Source organism: Lepidothrix coronata, unplaced genomic scaffold (genome assembly GCF_001604755.1).
Source record: "Lepidothrix coronata isolate B3197 unplaced genomic scaffold, Lepidothrix_coronata-1.0 Scaffold232, whole genome shotgun sequence".
In the NCBI taxonomy this organism is placed as follows: Eukaryota; Metazoa; Chordata; class Aves; order Passeriformes; family Pipridae; genus Lepidothrix; species Lepidothrix coronata.
Genome location: NW_016690412.1, coordinates 410,065 through 426,649, shown reverse-complemented (window position 1 = coordinate 426,649; position 16,585 = coordinate 410,065). Strand labels below are relative to the sequence as shown.

The window sequence follows — 16,585 nt, the reverse complement described above, 5'->3', positions numbered from 1 at the left end:
TACAGATTCTCACCACCCGCTGATCAATGCCCAGACCATCCCTGAATAGTGATCATCCCCCTTCCAAGGAACTTTCCCAGTTTACATACTGAGCGTGACCGTCTATGGTATGGGATATACATTTGTTCAGCTATCCTGGCCATGCTCCCTCCTGGCTTTTTGTGCAGCTCCTCATTAGCAAAGCATGAGACAATGAAAAGTCCTTGACTTTAGGCAAACACCACTTAACAACGGCCAAAACATCAGTGTGTTATCAACATTCTTCTCAAACTAAATCCCAAAACCACAACATTGTACCAGATACTAAGAGGAAAATGAACTCTGTCCCAGCCAAAACCAGGACATATGTATAAAGTCAAAAACAATTCTTCTTTTTAAGAAAGGGTTGAGAATTATTTCCATGGAATAATACTGTTAATGAAGCAGGGGTATCCTTTTTTCAACATGAGATGTGGGGATGACTCCTAACATCTCCCTCCCCTTAGGTTTGTTTCTGTGGTGCTGACACACTGATTCACTCCAGCATGAGTGACAGATGCTCCGGCTAGGACTGAGATTAAACATTTGTATACAGTAAAGTCATTCTACTTATGTCAAATTTTCTGAGGCTTCTCAGTTCTTTTTTGTTCCTTTTTTTTTTTTCTTTTCTAGTCTACGACAATTAGGTTATTGCCATCAAAAACTGAGCAGGTACATAATTTCTAACTAAACTTTGACCACTCCTCATTTGTTCAATTTTTTTAAAAAATTGATCATTTGTAATTTTCCTGGCAAGAATCAAATTAACAATTTTGAATTGCCTTGAGCTAACACCATTCTCAAAGTTCTGTATACCTACGCACTCTATTTTGATTGGGATAACTGGCCTTTCTAGATGAGACCTGGAAGATTACTTGTAATGTAGGTTTTACACTTAATTAAACATCAATTGCATTGCTTTTTGACTGAAGCAATTTGAACTCAAATATTCCCTAGGGGATTCTGGAACAGAAAATTTTTCTTTTACCTCCCACTTCCAATATATTGATTTATTTTCAAAAGTTCCATTCCTAAAGTAGCCAAAGATGTCACATACACCTTAAAGGAAGAAAAAAAAAGTTCTTTCAAACACAGGACATTTATTTCCCCCCCCCCAAATACTACTGCTTTTCAATTTTATTTTTATTTTTCCTGAAAAGTTGTCATTAATCACTATTGAGAAAGGCTGTTGTTAATCAAAACCTACTTTGACGCAATATCTGAAATTTGCCTGTTAATATATCATCTCCTACAGTTACTCTTCTTCCATCTAGTCATGCTCATTCATTCAAATCCCCTCTGTGTAACTCAGAACTGAAACACAAACTTGGCTTATCCACCTCTGAGTGGCCTTGTCATCAGTTTAGGTCTTCTGAAAGAGGTTTCTTTTAATTTCTTCTTTTGGAGCTCTTCTCTTGGATACACTCAATGTTACTTGTCCCCAGACAAAAAAACTGTGAAGAGGGTGACTTCTACTGGGCAAAGGTGGGAAAGTCATGTTCCAGTCCCTAATCTAACAAGTATGTAATTACATATGCAAAACAGAGCAGGGTTTTTTACAGCAAATAGAAGACCCTTCTGGAGCACCCCTAAATGCAACAATTTCAGCAGTTTGTCTCTCGCTGGAAATATTTTCACTAGTGAAAGAACTGGAAGGTAGAGATGAAGCATTTAGGGTGTGCCTTCCTGCAGGACTAGGCATATTCTGAGGTTGTTTATCTGGAGACAAGCTTCGTACACAAGATATGAGGGCAGAGATGTGGACTAAGCCACAAACTAGCAAAACTGGAATAGTTTATTGCACGTACAGAATTTGTGAGCAGCCCATTCAAAGTCCCAGACACATATGGGACCCTGTGTGAGTAGCAGCCACTCACACATATTGCCACCCTGTGTGAGTAGCAGCCCTTCACCACCACCAAGTAAAGGACACTCACCACAGGCACACTGTGCGCGTGAAAATTGGACAGGGGTGACAAATGAGATGGAGTTTCCTTACCAGCACTACAAGTAAAGCCATGGATGTCTTTATTAGATCTGACCTTAGTCTCTCAGAAGGAGGAATGAGAATTGCTAGACAGCCGGACAACAGATGTGAAAGGCAATCCACCCTTGTCTGCCACATTTGTACCATTATAAACTGAGCAGAGCTCAGGGGCATGTATCATCCTTGTAAATGACTACAGAAGGTGAAGGACAACTGGGACTCTGGCAATCCACCTACAGATGGGCAGGGAGACATACAGGATCAGAATAATGAGGAAAACAAGGGGAGCTGGGAGCCAATCTGATAATTACTACATAAGAAGGAAAAAAACCCCATCACTATAATAAGCAGTAAATTGGGATTAATACTGTGTACCTTGGACAAACCTTGCAAAAGTTATTATTAGACATGCAGTTTGTCCTCCTTTGTTTTTCTTGGCTTCTTGCTTCCCCTGGTGGCATAGGTGCAAAACTCTTGTGATGTGAGATGTTTTTTGGATGCTTGGAAATTTATGCAGTGACATGGCTGGGAGGAAGAACAGCTGCCTCTCACATGAGGCTGGCTGGGAGTGATTAGAAGTTCAGCAATGCAGCATGGGGAATTGTAGTGCCTTAGCAAGCTAAACTGAACACAGAGTAAAAACTAGGACCTGAAATACAGCATTTCTAACACTGGGTTGGAAATCCCAGGCCTTTGTGTCTTTTTAGGTAGGCATACAAGCTGCTGTAAAAGAACAATACCCCATCTTTCTGTCTGCTATCTAACCATGTATAGAGACCTCTGCTTCAAAGAGATAACAATGGAAACAGGAGATAAATGATGGATAACAGAAAATGCACCAATGAAATCCAGCTGACTCAAATTTTCCATAGAGTGCTTTTCACACTGGAAAGTATATGGAAAGACTGATTTGGAAAAGTTTTATTTTGAGTTTATCAGATTGGCTTGGCCTCCTGAGAATTAAAATACAACTTCAAAACAAGTTAAAATGTGTCAGTTTGACATTTTGCATTTTTCACGCTTTTTTCATTCTGAAATACTTTATTTAAATATTTTTTTTCTTAGACATCAAGATATTTTCAGGGAACACAAGCCCCACTTATCGCTGTCCTTCTAATATGCCCTGAAAATCCTTTTTCAGATAGAAACTGAGTTTTGGGTTGGCTTCGTTCAGAACATTTAAAAAGCCTTGCTTTCAGTTAATTTTTTTTTTATATAAGTTAATCTATGAAACTGAAAACTCAGTTGCTTACAGGGATACAAATTATGATTTGTTTTCATACCCCACAAACCAGCAGCAGCAGCCCAGCAGTGTTGATCACTTAGCAGAAGAAATCACAGAAAAATTAGCTCTCAAGAAAGCGTAGAAGAAAAGCAATGCAGTGACTACTGGGATTTTGGCATGGGAAACCATAAGAGAACTGCATCGGGATTTGATGGTAGGCAAGATCATCAGGAAAGCAGAGAAAAGACTGATTATTTTCACTCTGGAAAAAGAGATTGCATCAAGCTGAACTGCCACAGACTTGCCAGGGCACCCAGTGGGCAAGCACCCCATAGTGTCTTTTTTTTGTTCTGGTTCACTCAAGCTCGAATGAAGTTCATTGAAAGAACAGCAGACCATGGGAGCTTTCCCTCTCCTTTTCTCTCCTCCCCTTGCCTCTCCTCTACTTCACCAAGAAGTTGCCAGGGCTGCATCACATCTCTGGTAGCCCAAGAGTCACCACTCAGCCACTCACTGCTAAAAATAAATCAGCACTTACAACAATAGAGTCAGAAAGTACTGGGACAGGGGAGCACACACATATTTTATTTTAGCATAAGTATAGCCTTTGATGAGGGTTTCTGGGCACCACTGAACTTGTTTTTCTCAGCTTCTTCCTATTAATTCTTGGGCATATTTTGTGCCTCAAAACAAAGCCCCAACAAGTTATGTTGTAAGAGGAAGGCAACATCATCATCAGGATTCAGGGACAAACATGGACCTTCTTGTCACAGAACACTAGAGCACAGGGTAAGGGGAAGTTACAGGAGATAAATGGATTGTTGGGGGCTGTCTCTACACCATATCTCTGTTCTCTGTTCCCCAATAGCCTGTGTGTCATTGATACTTGCCCTTCTGGGGAAGATAAGACCTTGAAAGAACTTGAAATTAGTAGGTCCATAGACACGTTTTTAGAAGGTGAAATATACTTTTGGTAACTCATAACAATTTGATGTACATATATGCTGGAAAACACACTGTTTAAGTAGGGACACAGTTTTGCAGCTGTGTGATCAAGTGTGGTTTGTCACAGTGAAAAAACAGTCAAGACCTGTTGTATGACTGTTACGACCCGCCCCAGGAAAAGGGGAGGGGGGGTAACTCAAGTTTTTATCAATAATTCCTTTGGGGTGGATTAAAGCGAAACGACACTAAATAATCGGTGTTTGAAAACATATATTGACAAGATTTATTTTAACAGTTTGGTATCAATAGGTATGTTAACATTTTGGGTGCTGTCATAACCTTTCTGGGGAGGAGAAAAATGCATAGGGGAGAGAAAGACAGGGTAAGAGTAAGGGAGAGCAAGAAAAGAAAAGAAGATGAGATAATCACCGCCCACTGGATCCAGCGATGTCTTGATCCGCAGGTGGTGGGGGGAGAAGGAAAAGCAAAAACCCCGCCAAACCCCCAAAGTCACCAGTCAAAATCCATATCCTTAGCACCTCCCCCAGGGCGGGGAGTTGTTTTCATAGGTTGGTGTCCCCCTTTTTGGCGCGGAGTTCATGTGGAGGGCGTGGTAAACTCGACTCTTCCGCCTTTTCGGGGTTTGACATCTTCTGCACTGGAGGAGGGGGGGGATGGGCCCAGTTGCCCATCAGAAAGCCAGAAGCCTGCAGAAGTCTCTTAGAATGCATAAATCATTAACTGTTTCAGTCTCTGACAATGACACCTATCAGTGAAAGTCAAGCTTCATTCTTTGTACATAAGCTACTTCATAGGGTGGTAGGTGAATATCCTAGCAAACTGGGCTTCCTCAGCTTCTCTGGAGACCTTCCGGCTGAGGTAGGAAGAGCTGTTTAAACATATAAAAATTTTCATGCTGCCTGGCAGTTTATTTTGAACAATCTCCTAAGGAGAGCTGGGTTGGGTCTAACACTAATAGCTGCTGCAGTAGAAGAGGACAGACTTAGCTCCTCCTGTTGCTGTGCTCACTGCTTCCACAAGGGCAGTGGCTGATCTGATTGCAGCTGATTAGGCTGTCTTCTCTTGAGAAGGACCAAACCATGAGGTAGAAATTGGAGAAAGCAAAAGTAATGTCTGAGCTATTTGTTGTGCCAAAAGAACCTAGAAGTGAACTCCATCACCACTGATGCCTTTACTAAGTGGTGGTATTATTATTGGAGCCTCTGACTGAAAATGCATAAACATAGACCTTGTGACATGTAGGATTGTTGTGATTCTTCAGGAAGAGATGATGTGGAAATTAAGAAATGGGAACTAGTGAAAGAAGGATAGTTTAGTCTACCACCTGCAAACCAAACGAAACATCACTGAAGTATTTACTAGTACCTTAGACTGTTCTCTGAGCTGAAAGACTATAATGTATGGGCTAGCATTTGTATGCTAAAAGACTATTTTGAAGACAAAATTGCTACATATGGTAAGACAGTAAGGAGGAGGATTGGTTTTACAGGCTCTATCCTCACCTAATAATATTTAGGTCTTGGAAATACTAGAAATAGTATTAAAAATCAAAATTGAATCCTACATCTATTTGGTGTGTAATCCTGAATCCTTGGGTGATGCAAAGACCACCACAGAACTGGACACGGGTGTCCCTAGGCTGTGGTAAGAGACTAAAATCCTATTGGTACTGCCTGAAATTAATGCTACCTGAGAGGGAAAAGCTGTGCAGCATCACACCTTTTTTCTGTCCCAGTTATGATTAAAAGCACTTTCATTGTGGATACTTCTTCCCTTAGAAAGATAGGTAGAAGAGCATAAAACACCTGGAACAAATATGCTGCCCCGGAAGAGACACTCGGCAGACAGACTGTGTATTCGTAAATCAGCTGAAAGACACTGAAGAATGATCTCAGGATGGAAATCTTGGAGAAGTTGTCCAGGGACTCCAGTGGGCACAAGCTCACACACCAGCAGATGTAACCTTGTGTTGTGCCTTCTCTTGACCACTTAAAATAGAGGCTACTTTCTGTAATAAATATTTTCCTGAATAAAACCTTCAATTTTTGAAACAATGACCTAACCAACTTGAAAAGAGCCCAGTACAGAAATAAAATTCATCATCTTGATGGTCCCTTTTGTGAAAAGAGATATTGAGTTTATAAGTATAGTATGGTTAGATTTATCTACCTCTATTTTCTTTTGTGAGTGTGGATTTTTTTTTAGAGCGGTTTTGGATCAGGTCCATGTGACATCACACTGGCTGTGGTCAAGACCATGACGTGCTCCTGGACCACAGTTTGCTGCTCATTTTTGTCAGGGTAGAGGGGTGCCTGAAAGTTCCTGTTCTATCATACAGCTGAATTTTTGTTGATATCCTGAAATATTATTGTTATGATACTCTCCAAATAGAAAAATCACAGAAATCACTTCATCTTTAGTAGGGATTTCATTAAAAGCGCTCTCAATCTTTTCCTGTAGGAGAGTATTACAGGTATAAGCATGTGATAGGCAAAAAGTAGTTCCTGGCATGGAGACATAGGTTACAGAGAGAACAGTGTATAGGAGCTGCTGTGGAAAGATGTGCACAAAAGAGCTGCACTGCAACTCAAGAAGGTGTGTACTTAAGTTAAATTTAAACAGTAACTTTAAAGCTTGTTTGACAAGGTAGCTCTGAATGTGTTCCTCACTTCAGGGCTAATCAGAGAGTTCAGCAATGTTTGTGACCATATTCTATAACGTGTCTGTTTACAAAACTTCATAAATAGATTTATAGGGCAGAGTTTCAGGGACCATTGCTCCTTCATTAGCCCTAACTCAGAGCGTGCTCCCCCTCCATTTGGGAAGGAGTGGCCATGATCCTCTGTGGCCTTGCGCATCCTCATTTTGTGGCCATGAGCCCAGTCCTGACCCCCTGGAAAAACTTTGGGCAATTGGTCTCACAGAGCAATTGCTGGAAAAGAGAATCCAGGATCAAAACCATAATCGGGCCTTGGAGCAGATCTTGGTCTATCTACATCTATGCATATTTCAGATGTACTCCTGAAGGAGCATTTCACAGAGGCGTGCAGTTGCATTGTTAGCTGCAAACTGGACAACTCATGCAGCAGTCTCTCGGATGGAATTATCTCACGTGAGCGTGTGGAATCCTGAAAAGGCTATATGGAGGGTAGAGTAAGGAGGAAAAGAAACAGAAGAAATGGCAACAAATAGTGACTTATTAACAGCTTAATTATTAACCTCTTTGTGCTTTTTAGTTTGCCAAGCAGGAACAGGTTTCTATCTTTATGCTTTCATTTACAAACTTACCATTGAATGATTATTATTTTAAGGGAGTGCCATATTAAAATCACTACATTTTTATAAAGTCTTCAAGGTAAGTCTGTTTGTTTTGGATGTCAGAGTATGGTAGTTAGCAACACTGCAACTGCTATAGCTACAAATTCATGCAATTGCAGCAATTACTGGTTTTTATTTGGTAACAGAAGTTAGACTTACTTTAGCAGGCATACTTTTGTTTTTAATTTACATTAACCTGGAAGAATTATTATTAATGCAGTAGAATTTCATGCTGTTTATTAAATGCAAATAAATGATTATGTATACAGAAAGAATATTTTCCTTCTCACAAACACTAAAATGATGATCAAATCTCAACTGCAAGGTAAATAAGGCCCTAGTGTACAAAGGTGTGGGCTTCAATGTTCTGCTTCTCAGAGAATTATTAACAGTATTTTCTTCTTGTCACATGCAGTTCTGTATTTCTATTGTCTTTAATCAATGAATTGATTATAGAAGCCCTTCCATATGCAAGCAAAGGTTTACACTCATTGCTAATCTAAAAGGCACTTCAACATTTTCCAAGATCCCACAGAAGAGATGAGGTTCCAAGGTCCATATGTCAACACTTTTCAGTGCATTGGAAATAAATCCTACATCGGGACACAATTATAAGGTAGGTAGTAGGGACCAATTCAGACAAACTACTGAAAATATTAGCCTTTGTAATGACCTGCTAAAGAAATGCTGTTTCAACTCTTTCTAAAGCTTTGGAATCAATAATACCAGGACTAGAGTCAATCCTGAAATGGAAAATATGTCAGGATCTTAATCACTTTAGCCCTTGTTTCAAAGTAGTTTAACTATTTTTAAAATGTGATCCAGTGCTGAAGAACTGAGCTCCCCAGTGCTCTCCATGGGACATGGAGCCACCTCTCAGCTCTGCCAGCTGGTGAGCATGTGCTTGTGAGGCTGAAAAAAAGACAGCAAAGCCACCTGCCAGGACAGATGCCTCTTGCTGCCCTCTTATGCATCTTGTCCTCTAAGAATCTTTTTCCCTTCCACGGGGGGAAGGTCTGAGGGTGGTGCATGAATTGCCCCGGAATGAAGGGAGCAACAGAAATGTTTGGGCCTGGCACCCAGTAGGCAGGTGCCGCAGGCACCCTTTTCTGATCCATCTCAGTCCTATCTGAATATAATCCACCAGCGAAAGCAACAGCGCATGGACTGTTCTTCTGTCTTCAACTCACCTCCCTTCACCTCTACCACAACAGCACTGAGGTCACATCATACCCTTGGTAGCCCAGGAGTCATAGGTCAGCCACAGCTGCTAAAAATAAATCTGTGCCTATAAGACAGAATCAAAAAGGACTGACAGCATCATAAAGGCAGGAATAGGTGAGATTTTGTTTCTCTTTCTTTGCAAAACACAATGTAAAAAGAATTGTTCGTAGCACAGAAGACAGAACTCTTGCTGGCAGTGACTATGGGATTGCTCTGGCATCTTCTAAACATGTGTGATAACCTCAGATAACCTCAGACACACAGATTTACAGGGTCCCTTTTGCAGGGCTTCAGAGGCAGCCCCGGGGTTGCTACCACACAGTAATTTCCTAAGCCTGAGCAGTAGCATCCCCCACTGTTCTTTTCTAGCAACCCGTGTTTAGAGGCAAAACACACTCCCTCAGGCAGAGCTGCTGAGCTGGCCAGGACTGTGATGCTTCCAGGGCTTGAGTCCTTCTTTCTGCAAAACACTTCACTGAGCACAATGATTTGATCCCTTTGCACTGAGCCAGCCTGGACTGCTTTGCTCACTAGTGAGCAGTGCAGAGAAAAAACACAAAAGCACCATGCTAGATACTGTGTGCACAGGGTCATGATGGTTTTGTCTTTTTTTTATTTTATTTTATTTTTCATCTTTCTATAAACTACCTCAGGGAAAATATGACCATTTTTAGGCAGTGCCAATATCTTCACGTCTCAAACAACTTGGAAGAAATCCTTGCTGCCTATCAGGGATTCAGATGATACAAGCCAGCACTAGGATTGCCAACTGACATAAATAAAAAAAAGGGACTTTGCCTTTTCATTAAGGGAGCAGGTCAAAGACCTAAAAAACATGATTCTTGTGACCTTGCACACCTAAAGGTATCTACTTACGTTTGTAAAAGCAGACATTCAACAAGTGCAAAGTTTTGGAGTGGCATTTTACTCCAGACACACATTTCCATCACTGTGCATCAGAGAGACATTGCACGTACTTAGAGTAACACTCAAAGTGTTGAAAGGTGAACAGCAGATTTTGTTACTTGGGCTTCTTGTTTTTCTCAGCCTTCTTGTATCTTTTAAATTGATGACCCCCCGAAAGCTCTTTTTTTCTCTTTCTTCATTTCTTGCCTTGTTGGCTTTCACTCCTCTCTTCACAGGTCTGTTTTCTCTTTCTGTTTGTTTGGGTTTTTTGTTTCCCTGAGAAGGGCCTGCAAACTCTTCCATACAACAGTGTTATTTGTTAGGTAAAGCCATAATAAACTTCAATCAATTCTTCCTTTAGTTAAAGCTAACTCATTCTTTCCTCTAACAAGCTCTCCAGTTGTTTGAAGCATAGAGGCAAAACTACCATGCTTTTTGGAGTGACTGGAGTCAAAGCCAAGGACAATTAAAATGTGAAATTTAACAGGTGACAATCGGGAGTAAGCTACTGTTTGCCAAATTTCTACCTTGCTCTTAAAAATAGAGCACTTGGATTGGTTTGCATTATCCATGAAATTAGATGTTGCCAACACATCACCCAGGCTTTTCTAAGGCAGATGGAAGCTAGAAGCAGTGCTGTGTAGATTTTCAAGTGCCCTCAGCCAGCTTTTGGTGCTCCTGAGCTTCTGGAAAACAGCACAGCCTGGTTTCCTGGCTCCTCATTTCATCTAATCCCACCTCAAGGGAAGGCTCTCTGACCACACCTGGCCTACAGCAGAGGGACGACCTTTGCTGGGATGCTGTGATTTGTCTCCCCTTCTGATATCAGTCACCCATGGAGCAATCCCTAGCTCCTTCAGGAACTGCTCCAACACAACAAGAGAAATATTTCTCTGCGCTACTCTCCTCCAGAAATGACCTTCAGGACGACAGCCAGCAGGCAGGCAGACTGGCTTCCCACATGGACATCCCCACGGTTGCTGACAGCCTCCCTCAGCTCCTGACAGGCTCTCCTTCTGACCACAAGCTGAATATCCTCTTGGTGGATGTTCTGTGTCCCTCAGGAGAGCCAGCATGTCCTGAAGGTTAAATATTGTCTAGTCTGATCCTGTTGTACCTGATCTAACTTGATCCTCTATCACTAAGGGTACATCTTCTTTGCTCCAGACATTCCCTCTGGTCTCCAGGTAACTGCTGGTCTCCTGGACTTCTGAAGGCTGGTCTTGCTAGGACCATCATTCCCCAGGATGACTGGCAGCATCTAGATCAGGTCGAGGTACTGGCATAGTCTCATGAAGGCCAGGAGACTTTCAAGTTGGAGCAAGGTAAGTTCATGAATGGTGATGGTATGATGGACTCCTATGGCAATGGGGAGCTGGGCATTGCAATTGTTTGAGCTACCTTGCCCTATGTTTCCGTTCTGTCTTCTAGTGAGGGTCTTCTGGGGAGGGTTTTTCACAAAATCCTGGAAAGCAAACTAGCAACATAATGAGTTGTAAAGTCATGTTTTGTTGACTTCCATATGCCAAAAGATTTAGCTGAATTTTCACATAGACAATATTTGGGGATAAAGGCCAAAAGTTTTATATGGCATTGCATGTCAGGAAAGTTTTAGAAATCTATGGGTAAATTCCTTATTTTTTATTTTATATACACTGCACTTTCCTACAAGCTATTCAAAGGTATTCGAACAGTCTCATTTTTTATTTGAATATCACAGCTCTTCATACTGCTGATGTTATGTGTAATATCAGATCAGGTTTTATTCTCACATAGACTATTAGATAGTAGATAGCACAGACTATCAAAGAGTAGATAGCAGAGTATCTGCATTCATTGTGAATATGAAAATGAAAAGATTTTGCATTTAGCATCTCAACCAAAAGATAAAGGTCAAATCTATCCATTGAACTCAATGAGCTATTGATCAGCAGACTTAATTCACCATGTTAAAAAAAAGGTTATATGAGAAAGGCATATACTATCCTGTCTACTACAATGCCTGTTTTAGGAGGTGAAAAGATAAAGAATTCACCTTCACCAACACCACTCCCCCCAAAAAACCCTTCCAACAAACCAACAAACCATTACAGAGAAAAAGATTCAACTTCTAGAGGAATATGGTTTTTATTCAACAAGCAAATTTCCTTACATTATCATCATTCAATAAGCCACTTTTTCTGACATTCTGCCTCTAGACATTTCCAATACTGAACTCTTCCAGGAAAAAATTACACAAACAAAAAACTTGTACAGCCATTTTTCCATGAGATATGTAGAAATCTTCCCTGATACAGATTTTTTCACTTACATCCAAAAACGTACAGCATATTTTTACTTGACAATTTACAGGAGCTTATAATGGACAGAAAAACCTGTGAGAATGGACACAGTGGCTGGCAATTCTGCTTCAAAGGCAAGAAAGACTGGGATTAAGATTCCCTGTGTAGCCTTCATGAAGCCTCTTTCTGTGCACTTTTCATGATATAGTCTCTCATTACATGCTCACACACAGCTCTTTTCACAGGGCAGGAGTACACTCTGTGCCTTGGATGAGCAATGATCACTGATAGAAGAATTACTTCACGTTTTGCACTTTCTGCATTGCTCAGCATCATTGCACATTTACCGCATCACACCCAGTCAGAGAGTATCTCTTCACTGCCCATTCCTATCTGTTCTCTGCACCAGATTTCTTATCTCATCCATTCCCGGCCCCACCTTTTAGTCTCTTCAGTTTTCTCAGTCAAGCTCAGTCTTATCTGGTCTTCAACTCCTGTAAACCCATTCCAGGTTGATTGACATTGCAGTTGCTTCAGCATATGGAGCCTTTGTTAACGTAGCCAAGCTAGCTTTAAACTAATTAACACAGGAAGTATTAAGAGTGAAACCAGGACTGAAAACCTGCTGAGGCTGAGCCTCATGTCACCACAGTATTCAATGCTGATCCAGCATTGCAGTGTCTTTGGGCTGCCTCTCCCATTTCCAGTTGCCAACTGCTTTCAGCCTCCCTCTTCACATCTATTTTCTCTTTCAATGATCGAACAAGTTTCAGTCTACTGTGCATAAAAACTGGGGATTTCTTTTTCCTCCATGCTGTCTGGATGTTATCATGGGAGGTCCTGAGACATTTTCTCAACAGCAGCAGAAATGGTAGTAATATTGCTATTAATCTCTGTGTCTCCAAAACAGCTCTGATTTCCCTTTATAGCAGAGTTTCCATTTTGCCTCAAGAGCAGAAATGTCGACCTGTTCAGTCTAGGTAATATTGCCACATGCTGGGTCCCAGACACTAGCTAAAAGGCAAAATCAAAGCTGTTGTGTGACCTTGCCTTGATATCTTGTGGGATATCAATGCAGAAAGTAGATGCTTAAAAAAGCCCATTCATGAGAGAAGAGCTCTATCTCAGGCTGATTCTGCGCCTGCAGCTCTGAGCATTGCCCAGGTAACAAACACGTACAGGGGCTTACTGCAAAATCGGAGTGCAAATGGGAAGGCTTGAGGCAAAAGAACACACGATAATCAACATCACCACACTAACTGCCTGTATTCAAGATGACCTAAGCTCATTTTACATTTGCTTACCCACGATTTACTGTGTAAAAAAAAATACCAAAAGACAAGATTTTTTTCAGCTTTTCCGTAAACTTCAGTCTCCAGCTTTTATTACCTTGTAATTAGTCATGCATGTTGCTTTCGTAAAAGCTATATCCAGGGAGAAAAACTCCCTAAATAATCCCTAATTTAGTCCCTCAGAAGGGACTAAATTGGCAACCACCTCAGACGATTAAATGGTGATCAAGTAACTGCCTAAAACTGAGAAGTAAGATTCTGCTCTGCAGCCTCACAAGTTTTCAGGGGAAGCTGTTACCCTTATTACCCAGGGAGGAAGTCAATCAAGCCTATGGTGAAAATAAGACTCTTTCCTTATCTTCCTATCTTGCAAATGCAATGTATATCTGGCTCCATGTTTTATTGCTTTCACTCCCACCCTGTAAGGAGCCTCAAGGCCTTATGTCTCTTCCCTGCCACGTGTTACAGTGCAACTGGGGCCAATGCAGTTCAAGGAGAAGGTAGTACCCTGGTAGGTTGACTAAGCCTGTTCTCATCAGAAGACTTACTTGAAAAGTTTCCATCCATCTGTTTATCAGATTTGAGAGTCAATAGCACTTTCACTTGTAGTATCTGCTGCACTCAAAATTAGGGTTTGTTTGTGTGTTTCTTGGGTTTGAAAAATTTTTGGCAGGTTTCAGCCAAGTTTTGGTGGAATTTTTCAGAAATTTTTCAGAAGCTGCTAGCCACATACACATACATGTGTCTAAACCTACTGGTCTGGGTTTTCATTTTCAGGAGGAAACTGATAATGATTTTTGCATTCAGCAAGACACTGCACGAGTTGAGGTTATGGGGCTTTCCCATCAATTTTTATTCCCACAAAATATTTTCTTTTTCTGTCTCTAATTTGCAAGTTGATATGCTGTTAACTGTGTTGAGATTGCTGATGTTTACTCCAATTTATGCTTGACCTGCTGTAAGCAGCTGGGCCTCCTTATTTTTCCCTGTCAAACCCACCAGGACTCTGTCACAGATTGTCAGCGTGAGTTCCAGCTGCATGGATACGGCAATGAACAAGATCAGAAACTTGTTCACAAGGGAAATGCAGGGTCTACCTAAAGGCTAACCCACCCACGCTTATGAACAGCATGATGCAAAACTTCGTCTGCCTCATGAAACCAAGTTTCTTCCTTTCCAAATTTTGCAGGTCAAGCTGACAAAAAGAACTCCCATCGGATACAAAAAGAGGAAAAAGTAACCCAAACCAGTTGTGTGCATGCAGTCGTGAGGTCCCAAGGAGAGTGGGAGCTATCTGCAAGAACTTTTAAATTATGCTGTCATAAGTATGTAGTTTCATCTGATACATACTTCCTACTGAAAGTGTACCAAATGCTGTGATGTAGCTGTGGATTGCTAGGGAGTGCGCAGCGGTGCTGTGCATTAAGCGGAAGTGTGGAGGGATGGAGCTGGCTGAGGCTCTGCTCCTCACCTGCAAGCAGCTGTGCACAGAGTGTGGTGGTGCCCAGATGGTAGAAAGGAGCCTTTTCGAGCTCCTGGTGACCGTGTCCTCCAAGAATGGACCAGTTCAGAAATATGTTAAAGACATGATCATGGGCAACAAAGCAGCTCAAAATCTGTGACCTTCTTTGGGAAGCACTCAGCAAATAATTCGGGAACTTTGTTCTTCCAAGCAACTGAAAAGGAAGGAAAACTGCGTCCATGTAATAGTCAGCTATTGACCTGATTGTACTGAAACAGTTGCACCTGTCATAAATGGCAAGGCTTCAACTGATGGTGACATATCAGACTCTGAAGCAAAAGGAGATGCTTCACAAGAGGAGAGCGGTGCTGTTGATAAGAATTCAGATTGCTATGAGAAATTCCAGTTATCTGATACTGTACAAGAAGAGGAGATGGTGGGAGACAACAGCATAACCACTGCAAACCCACAGAAGACTGATCCAGATGTGATTCTTTGCAGTGCAGTAGAGATGACACATGAGCATTTAGATGTTTCTGAAGATGGAAAAAAGAACACTGTGAACAAGAAGATGAATACATTTATGACATCTACTATGTGGAAACATCAGCCCTTGGTTTGATCCCAAATATCCTTTTTAAACAGCCCTATAGAGAAGAATATGAACTGGTAGATGATGATCCTGTTCCAGAGGATGTATATGAAAATGAAAAAAGTTATGAAAATAACTGGTGTAATGACTATCTGATAACATCTGATGAAGATGAATTCTTACTTGAGGAAGATGGTGACAGACAAGAGTCTGGACAGACCTTCAGTGATGAGAACTAATGTTACAGGAGAAGAACATGTGTGAGAAACTGAAAATCTAAAAGAGTTAATGTCCAAAACACTTTTCAGAAGAGGAAAAGAATGTTACCATGCCCACCAGATAAGGTTAGAAAAGAGGATCTTGCGAAGGCAGAATAGCGCTTTGCTGGGGACAACTTTCTTATCTCAAAAAACAAGCCTGAGACAGCATTGCACCTGCATCTCTGACAGAGGAGAAGGGGATCAAAACCACCAGAGACCTTCCCAAACTCTTTCTAGAAAGTTTGAGAATGACAAAATGCACATAGGCTGAGACTAGTCTATAAACAGTGCAACTCAGAGGGGCTGGGTGTGCACCCACCATCCCAAAGAACCAGACCAGAGACAGTGCTAGAACCTTTCTTCCTTCCTTCCTTCCCTTTCCTTTCTCTTTCTTTTTCTTTCTTTCTTTTTCTTATTTCTTTCTCTTTCTTTCTCTTTCTTCCTTCCCTTTCCTTTCTCTTTCTTTTTCTTTCTTTCTTTTTCTTATTTCTTTCTCTTTCTTTCTCTTTCCTTCTTTCTTTCTTTTCTTTCTTTCTCTCTTTCTCTCCCCTTCTCCCCTTCCTTCCTTCCTTTGCTCCCTCCTTCCTTCTTTTCTTTACCTCCTTCTTTCCTTTTTCCTTCCTCTCCCTCCTTTTTATGGGCCATTCAGCCTATCATAAGGTTTAAGGGTATCCCAAACGTTAGCTACCTCAGAGCAAACTGTCCAGGACAGCCCTTTCAGGACATAACAAGATGAAACAAATACTTGACAAGAGGTTCCAAAGGAATTTGGATATAATAAGATTCAAGATTTGGATTCTGACTAACAGCTCTTTTTTTAAGATGAAATGCATACTGAAGATGAAATTCTACTGTTTCAGAACAACTGAAAGTCCAGACAGCTCTGGATAGCTATTCATAAGAATGTTGAGATAAAAATAAAAATAAAAATAAAAATAAACTACCAAAACCCCCCTAATGAACAAACAACAACAATAACAAAGAAAACCAAAACCAAGAAAACCCACCCTGAAAAATCACTTTCTGGTAAAAGTTGTGCTCATTGAGACAGTA

At 41.0% G+C, this 16,585-nt stretch overlaps 1 pseudogene; it reads left to right on the top strand.

Annotated features, from left to right (window-relative positions):
- The first annotated feature begins 10,479 nt into the window (after window positions 1-10,479).
- On the top strand, window positions 10,480-16,338 carry LOC108506866 (annotated as a pseudogene).
- The last annotated feature ends 247 nt before the right edge of the window (window positions 16,339-16,585 follow it).